The 14,838-nt window shown below is 36.0% G+C and overlaps 1 protein-coding gene across 9 annotated transcripts in view; it reads right to left on the reverse strand.

The window, feature by feature from the left end:
* Nucleotides 1-14,838, reverse strand: part of ADGRL2 (adhesion G protein-coupled receptor L2) — a 273,375-nt gene that overhangs the window by 170,273 nt on the left and 88,264 nt on the right. Inside the window, exon 1 of one of the 9 annotated variants that reach the window (XM_055084502.1) lies at nucleotides 14,269-14,331. The exons of the other annotated variants lie outside the window; for them this stretch is intronic. The gene's annotated coding sequence lies outside the window, so the exon portion shown is untranslated. Of the gene's footprint in view, nucleotides 1-14,268; nucleotides 14,332-14,838 lie in introns of those variants that run through there. 9 annotated transcript variants of the gene reach the window in all.

A 14,838-nucleotide genomic window follows, 5' to 3' on the forward strand; every position in this document is an offset into this window, starting at 1 on the left:
CTGTCATTTAAGATGCTTCAATGAAAAGCTTCTATATTTTCTTTGAGAAAAAAATGCATGAAATAGTTTTTATTTTGTAGGTTGAATGAAAGTATGCAAATATAAAAAGATCACACATATGCTATAATGAATGATCAATTATCAGGCCCAACATTAAAAGAATGTTTTACAAGTACAAGAGTTGAATAATGCCAAGCATAAAGGTATAGCAAATATCCTTTTTTAATTATGGAGGCCTTAATATATATTAAGTCATAGGAAACACTTTGAAGACCACCACCAAATAATGAGATTCCACGTTACATAAAAAAACTGTACACTGATAGAAATCACTGAATTTTTATCTTGGCTCTCTTTAGGAGGTCAAACAGCAGCTTACTTGGGAAGTCAAATGAAAAACATGACAATTTTTTTAAAAGGAGAAATAAGGCCCTCAGCCATCAATTCAGAAATGAGTAACATCAAATTATTAAAACTCCTGAAGAAAACATTCTATCAGAGGGAATGTCAAAAATACTAAATCAATATACAAAATACCAAAATGATGTTCTTAAGAAGAATGCAAAAAATATCTGACATTATCATCAATTTTATAAATATGTTGGAGTTTGCGATGACTTACTCCTTAAAAACAGGCAAAATCAGTTTTAATAAAGTAAGCTAACAAATTAAAGCTATATTTCAGTTTATTTTCAATTAAAAGTTAACATCTTGGTGAGTTAATTACAACCCTCTTGATACGCTCCTCTTGGTTTTCACAGAATTAACAGGCAATATAGAGAATGAAGCTATTAGTATATGTAATCTACAAGATTCTCAATATTCTTAAAATACTTAAGCAATGGTTGTACTATAGGGTTTTCAACTTAGTATTGTTCTAAAGAGCTCTAATTCTTATTCTCTAATATCTTTAAAGAATATCCTTAAACTATTAAAAATCAATTCTAAATGTTTTTGAAAAATTCAACTCTAGAAAATGTGAATTCTAAGATACTTAAGATTTGTTCCTGGGTTTTTTAATCATGTAATATTATTAACTGAATAATAATTGTCTTAAAAGATATCTATTCTCATTTTAATGAAACCAATTATAGGTTTCCAGGCTGAAATATCTAAAGAACTTATGTACTTAATGTATAACACAATACCAAAAAATTAGTTAAGAAAAAAAAACAAATGGGAGATGTGGGAGAGTGACTACATTATTAAAACAGCCAAGTATAAAAGTTACGACTGACCATCAAGTTTATTATAATTCTATGTCACCACAGTTCTACAAAATATTTTACAAGCGCTAATCAACCCTAAATTCCTATAGCGATCACGAAGATAGGAAAGTGCTTTGAGAACCGTGTTCCTTAATACCTTAGTGTGTTGCAGCTGTTAACTGAATCCCACATAGCAAAGAGTTAAAACAAAGATTTTTTTGAAGTGTAATTCAAGTCATTTCATAGGCCCAGGTATTTATTTTTACATTAGTTATTGGGGGCCAGTAACTACTAAGAGATAACAGAGCATTTGTTATGATGCTCTGACAAGTAGTAAATGCTGGGCTAAGCCTTTTTCTTGAACCTAAACCAACTTTTTACTTAGGGCCACTCAACTACCCTTCTGCTTTGACTTACATTTGGTCAAAACAAAAATGCCTTTTGAATCAATAAACTGATTTAAAGAGCATTAAATATAAACTAATTTTTAAAAAAACATTACATAAAAATTCAATGATTCAATAGGTTTTCTTTTCCTTCTTAAATATAAATCTCAAAAAAGGTTTTATGAATCATATTTATATTGAAAAATAGAAAGCAAATATGAGACAAAATTAACCATAAATAAAACGCATCAGTATTTTTATTTTGAATTTCAGATATTTCCTTAGGTATTATATTTATTTTTATATAAGGCAATACAATTATGCCTAAATCATGATAATTTGTAATATCTTTTTCTTACAAAAATAGAATACTTTTTATTAAAAATACATAACATCTTATAACTTACTCTTTTTAGAAATGAACAGAAATTTGATATTCTAGGGTCTTAACATTTTCACTCTTTAATGCAATTTTGAATTAACAAATATTATGTGAATGTCACAAAATCATGTTATACGAAGTATACATAATAAAAAGTCTTCTTTTTTCAATTTGAATAAATCTATCAAATAGACGAAAGGAAACGCCTTTGAAACATAAAGGCAAAAAGAAACTAATACTGTTTATTTTTATAATTAAAATGAAAACTGTAGTTTTTAAATCCTGGTAATAAGGCAATTTAAAATACATTTAAAAATTATTTTCCAATACAGTTACAAAAACATGCAGATTCACAGTTTTGCATTCCAGACTCTTCATATAGGTATATACAAAATTTTGAAGAAATATTATTTAGGCTTTACTACAGTTTTGTTAATTTCTGTTTAAGATGTTAACATGTTAAAATATTTGGCTTCAGTTCAAACAGTATAAAAGGTATCAAGTCTTTTGTTATAAGAATTTCTATTTTTATAAAACATACTAAAAAAAGATTATTTCAAATGTACATTCATAACACATATTAAGCTTATCTGCAGAATTATTCTTTATATTATGTTATCCTCATAGCTTATTTTAAAAAGCGATCTGCTCATATAGATGCAGGAACAACTAATACATACATATCTACTCTTAACATTTATACAAATGACAGGATGTTTTATCAAAATTCATACTTTTTTATTATTCATTTGAGAATGTTTAATAAAAATTTCTTTGGTAATTTACAAAGAATGTTGGGTTATTTTAAACTGAAAAGCAGCTGCCAATTAACTCTCATCATAAACATCCCCAATATAATAACAATAATCCTTTTACAACAATAATTTTTCAAAAACACATTTTCTTCACAATTCAAATTTCATTATTTTAAAAATCACTCAGTAGTCTACCTTCAGATTTAAGACAAAACAAGTAGAACTTACCCTAGCTGTGCTTTTCCAGTAACCTCACAGAAGTTATGCACTCCGTGACACTTACTGTTCCTCACGCAATTAATTTTCCTGGAATGAATTCTCTCTAGTAACCCTTACCTCACTGTGAAGGGAGGTGTGATATTCGAGGGAAAAGGGTAATGAACTGTAATATCAGATTCCATTTTCCAGTGTTTATCATATTTAGCACCAACTATGATAAGAAATCTCTTTTTATCATATTATTTAAGGCAATGAAGTAAAGTTGGCAGTACACTATGTCTATCAATAATTCTATGGAAAGGAGTATTTGGACATTTTTGTAAAACACACCATTGTAATCCTATTGAAATGTAATTGCTGTTGTTAATATTCTTACCCTGATATGAAAATGTTCTGCGTAAATGTAGCACAGACTTGTTAAGATAATACAGGACCATGCGGAGAGGGTAATACTTATACAAAAGCCCATGCCAGTACCATAAATCTCTTTATTAGACAACAGTTTCCAAACTTACAGGGTCATTCTGTATAACAGTTAATAATCTAACTTTCCACATTAGTAAAGATTAGCTAATAAAATAATAAATCCACAACAGTAAATTTCAGTAAGAAACAGCCTTTTAAAATACAAAATAAATTTTTCTTTGTCATCTCATCCTTTGGTAAACTAAGGGAAAAAATGAACTATTATATCTCTTTTCAAGGATGGATAAGTAAGTAGATAACCTTCCTTCCTCCTAACAAGCAAATTCTTAATCAATGTTACTATACCAAAATGTAAAATTAAAATAAAATGATTCATTTTTAGTAGAATTTAACACAATATCCTGTCCTTAAATTTCCTGGCACAATTAAACATACTCAGATAATGTGAAAAATTCGCTCGCTAAAGAGATCCAAATGCTCCTAAAGTCTTTCCACCCGGATTACCAAAACACCTGCTTGAAAATAATTGATTAACAATAATTAATATCTGAGTATCTGATTAATAATTTCTTAGAAATTTAGTTGACACGGGGTTCGTAAACAGAATTCAGTTTTTAATCAAGCAGTCTATCATGTCTGCATTCATTTTTTACCAAGTTAGCAGTTTCCTAACCCACTTAACAGAAGGTCCTTATTAGCAGTTTCCTTGTTTAAGTGTCACTGCACGAATTGGTCCATTTTTGCAAGTAAAAGTCACTAATCCAAGGTGATCATTTTTGTATTTAGAGAAGAGCATATGCAACACATCTAATTTGATCTATTAATTAAATGTAGAGGAATGTAATTTACTCCTTTCTGTTAAGTGATTGTTTTACATTTTACATAATCTGAAAAATTATCTAAAAAATTCGGATCGCTCTTTTAACAATTATTAGGTATTAAATGAGAGGTCTGAGACCATCCTCTCAGACCTTTAGCCAATCGTTAAAAAAAATAAGAATCTCAAAATGAATCTGATTCATTATTTTCATTATCTTTCTAGCAATTTTTACTAATTAAGAAAAGGTAAATACAGAAAATAAAATGTAATCTGTAAATACATAAAATGATAAGTACCTGGCATTAAATTTCACTCGAATTTGGCTAATCTCAAAATGCTTTATTTTCCTTAGAACAATTTTTCTCAAACAAAAATTTAAAATATCTTAATAAAATATCATTTTCGAAAGGGAAATAATCAATTTATACTGCTTTGATTATTTTATCTCATATGCAAGCTCCCTCTACAGGTAATAACAAAGGTTGGCAAAAATATCTGAAACATGGAGGCAGTTGTGTGCGTAAAGATGCAGGTCACCATTGCATAAAAATGCTATTATCTAGCATTGTTCCCTCCTCCTTACCAATTATCTGATTAAAATAACTGCTCTTGAAAATCTGTGGTTCAACATTATTATTCTTGTACTTCATCTTGGTTAAGAATGCAGCTAGAGCAGGGAGGATAAACAAACTTTTCAGTCACCCAAGAGCTACTCTCACAAAGTGTATTTCAAGGAAAAGAAAATATTACCTTGCTTACACAGTACCAGACAAATGGTAGACCACCCAACACAAAGCTGCCCAACCCATTTACCTGGTGCATCTTCTGACTGCAAAGTAAGCAATCAAAAGCGGCATCTTACGAATGATTTACAGTGAAAGATAAAAACTCAATTTTAAATGACCACAGAAATAACTACATTTTCTTCTTATTTAGAATTCATAAACTTAAACCAGAGAGTATTTACTTTTGAAAAATAAATATATTTTCATTAATTCAATACAAAAAGGAAAAAGAAACTGAATTGCTTTGAAAAATGTTCTTTACCACTCCATAATATCTTTTTCAGAATCTGTCTTAGATTTTTGTTTACACATTCTCCTCTTTTGCTATGTTCCTTTCCCCAGGTATACAGAGATAAAGGTGCATCTCTGCCAAGGGAGGAAAAAAAAGCAAAGTTAAGAACCATTTCTAAGTCTTGGTGGCAATGTTTGCCAAAAAATTGTTTCTGGACTATGTTTATTTCCCCTCTCCTTTAAGATTTCCCCCTTCTAATATGCATACCCCACCTTTATAAGCATATAAGCAGTGACTGTAAATTGGAGGCAATTCAGTTTGACTTACCTATAAATGAATTGACAGGCTTATAAAAAGTGATTTTTTTTAAAACTAAGATTCTTAAATAAAATTATGAAAGATATGCTAACTTTCATACTAAAACATACAGAAATATACAGAGATATCAATTATATTTAATTTTTCCAATTAAAGAAAATAAGGTTAATGGGAAAAGCAACGTATAATAAGCAGAGGTTTCAGTGAGAGGTTTTAGTGAGCTTTTTACTTACAAGAAAGAAATAAAATTTTGTTTCACTTATACTTTTAAATATTCAGGCTGCAGACCTAGTTTAAAACCAAAGGCAATATAAAAAGTGGCTTCCATCAAGGCTATGGGTGACAAAGCTTTTGCAGCAGAAAAAAACAAACGGAGGGGACGTCCCCCCGTTATTCATCATCAATGATGTTATCAAGAGGAAGCACTAATAGTCAAATATCTTTCACATGACAAACAGAACTTTGAAAAGGACAAAAACAGTAAAGTGTCCTTAGTAAAAGTGAAAATATCTAGCATATCATAATTTTAGTATAATTTTATTTGTTGATGAATATGAACCAAAATCAAGTGTTTTAGAATTACGTCCATCTCTTCTGAAATGGAAAACAAGATATAAAAAATGGATCAATTCTTCATTTAATACACTAAGCCTTTATCAAATTCTACAAAAATACATGCAATCACTGGGATACAAATGCATAAGCTTACGTCACCAAAATTAACGTTTCCCAAACTGTCTTGGACATTAACCATAGAAAAGCCAAGAATTTTAAGATTTAATACATACCATAAGCATCCTGAGATTAAAAAGATGAATAAAGAAAATGCTACATAAAAAATGTGTTCTGTAATTTCTTATCAATAACCACAGTAATAAACAGTAAAAAATGTTAGGCTTTTAAAGCAGAGGAATAAAATTTCTGAGGGGAAGGTACCAGTGGAATAAAGAAATAACAATTCCAAATAGAAATACTTTTCTTCAAAGTAAAGACACAGGGAAAACAGCTTTCAACATGATTTTTTTCATGTAGTAAATTGCAGTTGACAACTGATTAAGTAAATATAATCTACATAAAGCAGAAATATTTTATCAACTAGAGACCTTATTGAAAATCTTATAAACACTCACCCATTATATGAAGTGGTGTCATACTATTTAATTTTAAGAATAAATGATTAAAATTAGAGCTCACGTTATAAAGAAAACAGGGAGAATTCTCTTTTCCTCTCTCTACAGATAAACACTATTTACTATCCTCTACAAGAGAAAGCATTAGTCAAATGCAAGGTCACCTAGACCGCCCCGACAGCCAAGAACCATTTTTGACAGTAATTGGGGTTAGATTATTATGTCATCTAAATCCAGTGCAATAATCTGTTTGAGGTATGGACTGATGTAAAAAACACCTACAAAATGAGGCAAAGAGTGCACAGTACAAGAATTTCATGGTCCAAAGGCAGGAAATACCTTTGAGAACAAAACAGAGATCAAGTAAGTCATATCATTTTCAAAATCAGTTTTAAAACAGGTACCTTAATCATACATATTTTACGTTTTAAACTTGCATCTGTGCTAATTTTTAGCCAATAGCTGTTAATAAATATTGATGTATACAGAGAAACAGAATAGTCAAAAGTGTATGCTTATGTGTGTATATATTCGACCAAGAAAGGAGTTAAGAGTATTATCTAATAACTGAAAGAACAAAACTAAATCGTTTCTCTTTTATTAGGAATCTCACAGTGCATTTTTCTTTGCTACTACAATGGCTAAAGTTTTTGTTATTCATCTACAGAAAGACACAGGGTTGTATCTGGTTTTGGTCTGGCAAAGTAATATGTGCTTGAATTGATCTAAGTCTAAAGTTAACCACCTTTTCAATTTCTCCTCTCTCTCATGTCCAAAAACTAATAGTTTTATCCCTGTTTCTTTTTTCAGCTACCAGATTAAAAAAAATTTTTGAAGTTACTTCACACATCTTAAAACAGAATTAAGATCTGGTCATTATTTCAGGAAGTTAACTTCTGCTTAACCTGCCTGCTTTTTAATCTTATATTTCTATTTTTATTAAAGTATTGAATCTATCCTTTAAAAAAAAGTCTCCCAAAGAATCTTCAGCTTTAAGTAGGCTTCTTTTAAGCAACTCATTTCATTACTGAAATTCAGAGATTAAGGTGTAATCCCTGTGTGTGAATTTTAATGCTTATAATGTACTCCTCACAGATTGGAAAAATCAATGGCAAGACCAACAGGGGCCAGTTTTGCTCAGCATACGTTTTCCTGTCAGGTCGTGATTAATGCTGTGCTCTGTAGAGGGAGACATTACATCCGGGCTAAAACAGACCTAAATTTTACCCTCAGGCAAAAATCTGATTTAAACATCTCTATTTAAAGTGACATTTGTCCTCCCTTTTCAACTGGTTTCCCCAGAAATTCCAGGAAGTTGACTTCATGACCTAAAAACAGCCGGGTAGCTGTGAGAAGCAGTTGTGCCTGTTCTTGCACTGAGATAAATCTGGTGCCAGAATGAATCCAGGTGGTAGCGAAACAGGTGCCCAGCTATCTGCCCTGATGGATCCCATGCCACTTTACTGCTATAAGAATTTAAGATTTAGAGTTCCGTATAATTCTAGAGTCAGTAAAAATTTTGAATATGTGTTTCTTTGGCTGATTATAACCTAGCTATCCCTACTGATGGATTAGTTCCTTTTGATTCATAAAATTACATCTGATTTTTCACTACACTGATCTGAAATATCAACTGATTACAAATTCTAGAAATCCAGAAAAGCAACTATGTCATAGAATAGCTTCCATAAAAACAAAAATGAAAAGCAAAAAGAAAAAATGTTCACATAACCAAAGTCCCCAAGTAAACAAGATGTATGCATATAAAAACAGGCGCCAATATCCTTACACTGTGAAACATGGTAACTTTTGATATTATTAAGCAATTCAGACACTACTAGCAAGTTCCTACTAACCAAGGTAATCTAATTTCTGTTGCTTTTCAAAGTAAATTGATTTTTTTTTTTCTTTTAGCCGTTCTGGTAATTCAACAAATTTATACAACTGATGGGATTTTATTTACCACCACACAATGCATAAAATCCTTTGCAAAGACAAACTATATTACTTCATAAAACTGCATTTTTGCTGTAATTAAACAAATTGTATTTAAACTTGCTCTGTGCTTCCAAAGCAATCAATAGCATTTTGCTATAAGCTGCTCTTTACTTGCAGGTGTTAAGTACTTGGGTCTTTCATTCGCTCTACCTTTCTTTTATTTAAGGTAATTTTTTTGGTAAGAAACAGCTTTTTAAAAACTGTTGGTAAGAATATATTGGAAAGTGTCTGTAAATTATAGCCTACATTAAGTCCATCAGATAAATGATCTAAAAAGATTCTTTAGGTATTTTTGGTTGTTTAGGACCTTTTCTTATATGACACAATGATCCACTCAAAACAATACCTACCTACATCAGAATAGCATTTAAGGTATTTTTATAGTTTATAACATATATTTAACAAAACCTATATATTGAATTCAAAATACCACATTGCAGTCGTGAATAAAATTTAGGAATTAGATCCTAGTTATAGTTACTCCTTTAAAAGTTATCACACCAGGTCAAGAAAAATTACATTATTTTAGGATTCTACTTCCATAATTCCAATAATTAACTATCTCTAAATCCATTTCCTTAACCTTTTTCTTAAAGCATTAAAAAATAATAATCACTACTTGACCAATCTTGAGTAGCAAAAAGATTTTAGATAACAGTTTCAATTTTTCTGATAACATCAAGTCTAATTACAGTAATCTGGGTGATTAAATACTTTTCAACCTTTCAACCTTCAATCAAGAATTATTTGAAGAGATGAATATTTGGGTGGAACTACAGACCAATTAGTGTTATGTAAGAGAGAAGTTAACCAAGCTATGACCATAATCTATCTTTAAAACAGAAATGTTTTAATCTTTGTTGAAAATAGTTACAAAACAGATATCTATTTAGGTAATGTGAACTAATATTTAAACGAATTACCTTAGTAACTGATACGACCAAAACACAAACAGGATTTTAAGTCCTTTCCAAGTCTAGCAGCTAAAGTTACTATTTTTAAATAGCAATCCTGTATGACACTAAATTCTTCAAATTTCCAAAACTGCATTTCACTCCTAATCTATGTACAGTTAATCTGTGCAAGTGGTATGGATTCTTATTAAAATGAAAACAGATTTCTATCAGGTAGGGTTTGGCTCATACCTTAGACTAGAATACACTGTAATGCTCTCTTCATCTCATACTACACTTGACAGTAAACTCAGTGTTACTGACTATTTATTTACAAAAGTTAGGTCAAATAAATATTTTCATAGAAAATAGAGCAATAACATTTTATCACTATGGTGTGCAGACTTCTAGTTACCTTCTGACCTTCCCAACATCTCAGACTTAGCTCATATATTCCTATATTACTTAAGACACTAAAATACTATTTTAAAAATTTTAATGAAACACAGAAAGCTCCAATAATCATCAAATAAAATTCTAACCCCAAGTAAACCTTAGTTTTAAAGCTCTCCTCTTGATAATTTTAAGAAAGGAAACGCCCAGAAGCTTGGTGTTAACGTTTCTGCTCATTGTGAAAATTGCAGCAATAAAAACTCCAACTGCTTGTCTTAAATTAAGACTTGTAGTACTCCATGTGAGATCTGTATACTTATACTAGTTTTTATAACACTTGGAAGTTTGTTTTCTGCTTTGATGTTAGTCCATTAATAAAGCAGAGAGTCAAAAGCCTGGAAAAAATTACATTTAGTGGAAATCTTCAAGTCAAAACCTCAAGTAATTGGTTTGTTTTACCCTACATGATTCAATATTCTGATTTCCCCAACTACCTGCTCCCAGAGCTATCTGCATTTCTAAATTCGTTTTCTGTTGCCAACACATAGTAACCCAGTGACTGAAAATGGCAGCTGAAGTGCTTCTACAACACATTAATTTTTTCTCTAAGTAGTCCAATTCTGTCATCTAAATGTTGAAAAATCTTTTCACTGCATTTTACACCTTTAGAGATTTGCGGAATTCACCAACACCATCATATAAAATGGAGAGCAATGTTTTCAAGACAATTTTTAGATTATCACTAATAGCTCTAAAGGATAATGTGTTTTCTTTATAGCACTCTGCATTCAAAGCAGACTAGTTAACAGCAACTTAAGTGCAATAATAGCAATTACATCAATGTGGGCCTTTTCACCTCGAAAGTACTTCTCAGACAACTGAAGAGATCAGATAAATAAACTACCATAAAATGATTTCAGGGTAATAAGATACAATTTTAATGCCACTAAAAAATCCTCATCTTAATCTGAAAAAAAAGTATCATCAGATTACACTGAAGACTAAAAACGTTAGGTGATTAACGATTATTTTTCTCTCCAAAACTTTTTACTAATTTTCACTTTTAAAAGAAAAACAAGGAGTTCTGAACATGTGTAAAAAAAAAAAAAAAAAACACCTCTAATGAAGGGATATCAATTCACGTTCAAAATCAACCAACCATCAAAGGTAAAACTATAAAAAATATGCGCTTACAAATCTCCAAACCGTCCCTGAGATTCACTTTCATCTTAAAACTAGGTTTTAGGAAATCTAAAGCTAAATAAATAAAACCAATATTTCCCCAGAAGTTGAAGACAAAAGTTCTCCCTTGACCCATCTGCTCGCCATAAAATGACCCAAATGACCCAAGTACTTGTTCTTATTTGTTTCTTCATTCATGCATATTGAGTTGTTAAAAGAAATTCAGAGAACGTATCTCTCTGCAAATGTAAAACAGCATTAGTATACTCTAGCCATATATATTAAGAAAAACCTCCTTTAAGCTGACCTCTAGAGTTTACTGTTAGGTAAAATACAAAAATTTTGAGACAAAACAATCAATATTCAAACAATTATCTCCATATGAAATTCATGAAAAATTTAAGTATCACTTAGAAATCTTTTTCAAACTTACACTGGCAACGGAAGTTGCATTAACAAAGTCCATGTTGAGTTTTTAATACTCAAAACTCTCCACTGACTTTTTTTCACCTATTTAACAAGTATATTAAAAATAGTTTCCTAGCTATAAAAATGTGTCCTCTTATTATAAGATTTCTATTGTTTTATACATTAATTAAAAGCCTTTCTCAGCCATTTTACTAATATAACAAAGTGTAGGCCCTAGAAAAGTATTAAGTTAGAAGGAAACGCTCTCTCACTCTCTCTTCCACTGAAGGGACCCCAAGACAGGCAACAGTGACTATCATAAAATAAAAGGTCACTCTTTTTCTAGGAACAAACCATTTATCAATAGAAAATAATTGTCTTTCCATTTGGAAGGGCTCCACAGCAACAGACAATGTTTTTCGCTCACATAATTACAAAACAGTAAAAGTTCAGAAACACAGCCTGAATCCACCTCCCTATTTTTACCCTTCACAATTCTCATTGCCCTTTGGGCCTCCACTTGGAAGCAAATGGAAGACAGGCTGAAGTTTTCTCAATTGAGCTGAAGCTAAGAAACCTTTGATATGCTAATGGTCTCCTTCAAACGGTAAGAATTCACACTTGCATTAATTCAAACAATTTGTGCAGAATGATGTGAAATGGCACCTCTTTTAGAGGCAAGTAACAAAAGGAGAGAATCGGAATGTCTGAAGAAACTAAACAACAGAACATTTGTTCTGCAGTATTCCATCATGCATAAATGTATTGGAGTGTGGAGGGAGGGAAAACAAAAAGTTCCATAACACACCTGAACAGAAGTAGATTTTCTTAGATACTAAATTTAAGTTACAAAGTTACCTTTCACCCAGGTCAAGAGTCCCATCACAACTGGGAATGTTGCCAAAGACACCACACAAACTATTCTATTTTTCTGCTATGGAGGCAGATTGCCTCCTTAGTGCCTGTCTTTTAAGGTTTGCCCAAGATCAAACTTGATTTAGTAAGAGACATCCCAACAGGCAATCATTTACCAAACGGATGTGACTTTTCCTCATTGTGCAACTCGAGTTGAGCAAAGAGCAAACTCGGTGGGGACCGTTCCAGACAAACACTGCCAGGAAAATGAATGGACCAACCAACGTCCGTTAAATGTACGCCTCTGGAAGAGAGAAGTACACATAGTGTAAAGAATGCAAAAGAAAATTTAAGAATTGGGGGCGGGGGCGAGGAGGAGAGCGCCTAAGAACCTGGCCTTTGTAACGGGAGCCATATGGCTGGTGGCTGCGGCTCAGACGCTCCCAGGCTGCTTGAAGAAGCTGCTAAGCAGCCTGACACCTTTCAAGAAACAGGAGGAAAACATTTCCCGGGTCTGAATCTGAGACAACAGTTTGCATCAGGAAGAACGGAATGCGGGGCCAGAGAAGGGGAAAAGGATGAGGGGGGAGGAGTCCACAGAAGGTGGGGAAAGAAGACGGACACCGCAGGACTTGCCCCTCCAACTACGCTTTCAGGGGACAGAGTGACCAGAGGATAAAAAAATAAATATGAATAAAGACATACGTTCCTTAGCCGCCGCGCATTGACACTCTGGCACAAAGTAAGCTCCCAGCGATTTGCCCTAACCCAAACCCCGCAGTCTGGCGAAAGGAACAAACTTTCCAGATCCCAAGCGAAGGACTCTAGCAGGAGTGCCTCCCCACCGCTGCGGCGCTTTCGTCTCTTCCCTCGCCCCCGCCTCTCCACCAGCGGGTCGGGTAGCCCCAGCCAAGCAACTAGCCCACGCTCTGTTAGCGCCGGTGGCGGGGGGTGGCCTCCCCGGCCTCGCGCACCTCCCACGCCGTTTTCCCCCGCCGCACCCCACCAGGCACCCGGCTCCCACAGACCAGGCTTCCAGAGACTCGCAGCCCCAGAGCCAAGCCCAGAAGCCCACACCCCATAACTTCGCCCGCAGGCCCAGCGCGGCCCGCTGCTGCCCTCTCACTGCGGGCGCGGGAGGCATTCGGCCTCCCCAGAGCCTGCCGGGTGCCCGGCCCCGCTGCGCCGCCCCTAATCGCTGCCAGCCACGGTGCCGGCCCAGCCACATCTGGCTGCGCTTTGCTGACATCCTCGCTTCTCCACGCCACCTAACCGACGAAAAGAAACCACCCGCAACAACTCATCCCATCCCCCTACCCCCGTCCACTTGCCCAGAACTCTCTGCCAGCGCTCGGCCTCCCTGCTCCACTCACAGCCCGGGACGGGTCTGCAGGCTGCTGAGGCGGGGGGATGGGGGCGCGCTCACCTCCCGGCCTCCGGCCCCACCGAGGGTGCGCCCCACCTTCCCCCTCCCCAGACAGGCTGTGAAAGAGCGAACGGCACCTTCTGACCCAGGCTTTCAGTAAATCAAAAAATGCCGAACCCAATCCTACCCTCCCCTCTCCTCCCGGAGCCCCCTGCAACTTGACTACAACCAAGTGAGCGTCCCTACGTTCGCAGGGCGAAGCAGCCGCAGGCTGGACGGGAAGGGGAGTTCTGCAGATCGATTTCCGAGGAGGGGGAGGAAGAGGAGGGGGCGAGCAACCCGAGCCGGCGCGGGTCTCCCCCTTGGCCCGACCGAACATAAACAAACAGCCGAGCCCCAACTGACCCGCAGCTCCCTCCAGCTCCAGCATCCACCCCAGGGCGGGAGGCGCAAAGCAAACAGGTCTCCGTAGCCCGGCACAGAGGCACATTGTTCGCTCCCACGGCTCTTACCTCGGTCTTCGAACGCGCCCCCGGGGGCGGGCCGTCTGGCGCGAGCGCCGCGCGAAGAGACGCGCAGAGGGCAGCGGCCACCCGGGCCGGCGAGGGCCGAGGCCGGCCGCGAGCGGGTCGCCGGCCGCCGAGTCCGAGCGGGAGGCAGCGCCGTGGCTCGGCGCGTCCTCCTGCTTGGCCGCCGCCGCCGCCTCCTCCTCCAGCCAAGCAGCCAGCGCCGGGCGGCTCCTGGGGTTAGGTCAACATTTTCCTGCAGTTTCCCACACGCCGCTCCGCGAAAGGGGTCTTTTGCACACGCGCACGCGCCCCCACACCGCACGCTCCCTCGGAAAGATAAGAAATTCGGGAAGCAGAGCGAAAGGGGTGGCAGAGGCAAAAGCTCGACAGAGGTGCGCAGACTTGGGAGTCCCCTCCGAGCTGCAGACGCGGGAGGGGCGGGCAGACGCCGGCGGCGCGAGGCCAACTCAGTTCGTCAGGCGAAGCCCCTCAGTCCGCCGTCCGCGCCGGTCGGCTGGCATCCCTCGAGCCGACCCTGCGGCCTGGGGCGGGAGACTGCAGCGGCCCCTCCTC

This window comes from Physeter macrocephalus, chromosome 4 (genome assembly GCF_002837175.3).
Source record: "Physeter macrocephalus isolate SW-GA chromosome 4, ASM283717v5, whole genome shotgun sequence".
Taxonomy (NCBI): domain Eukaryota; kingdom Metazoa; phylum Chordata; class Mammalia; order Artiodactyla; family Physeteridae; genus Physeter; species Physeter macrocephalus.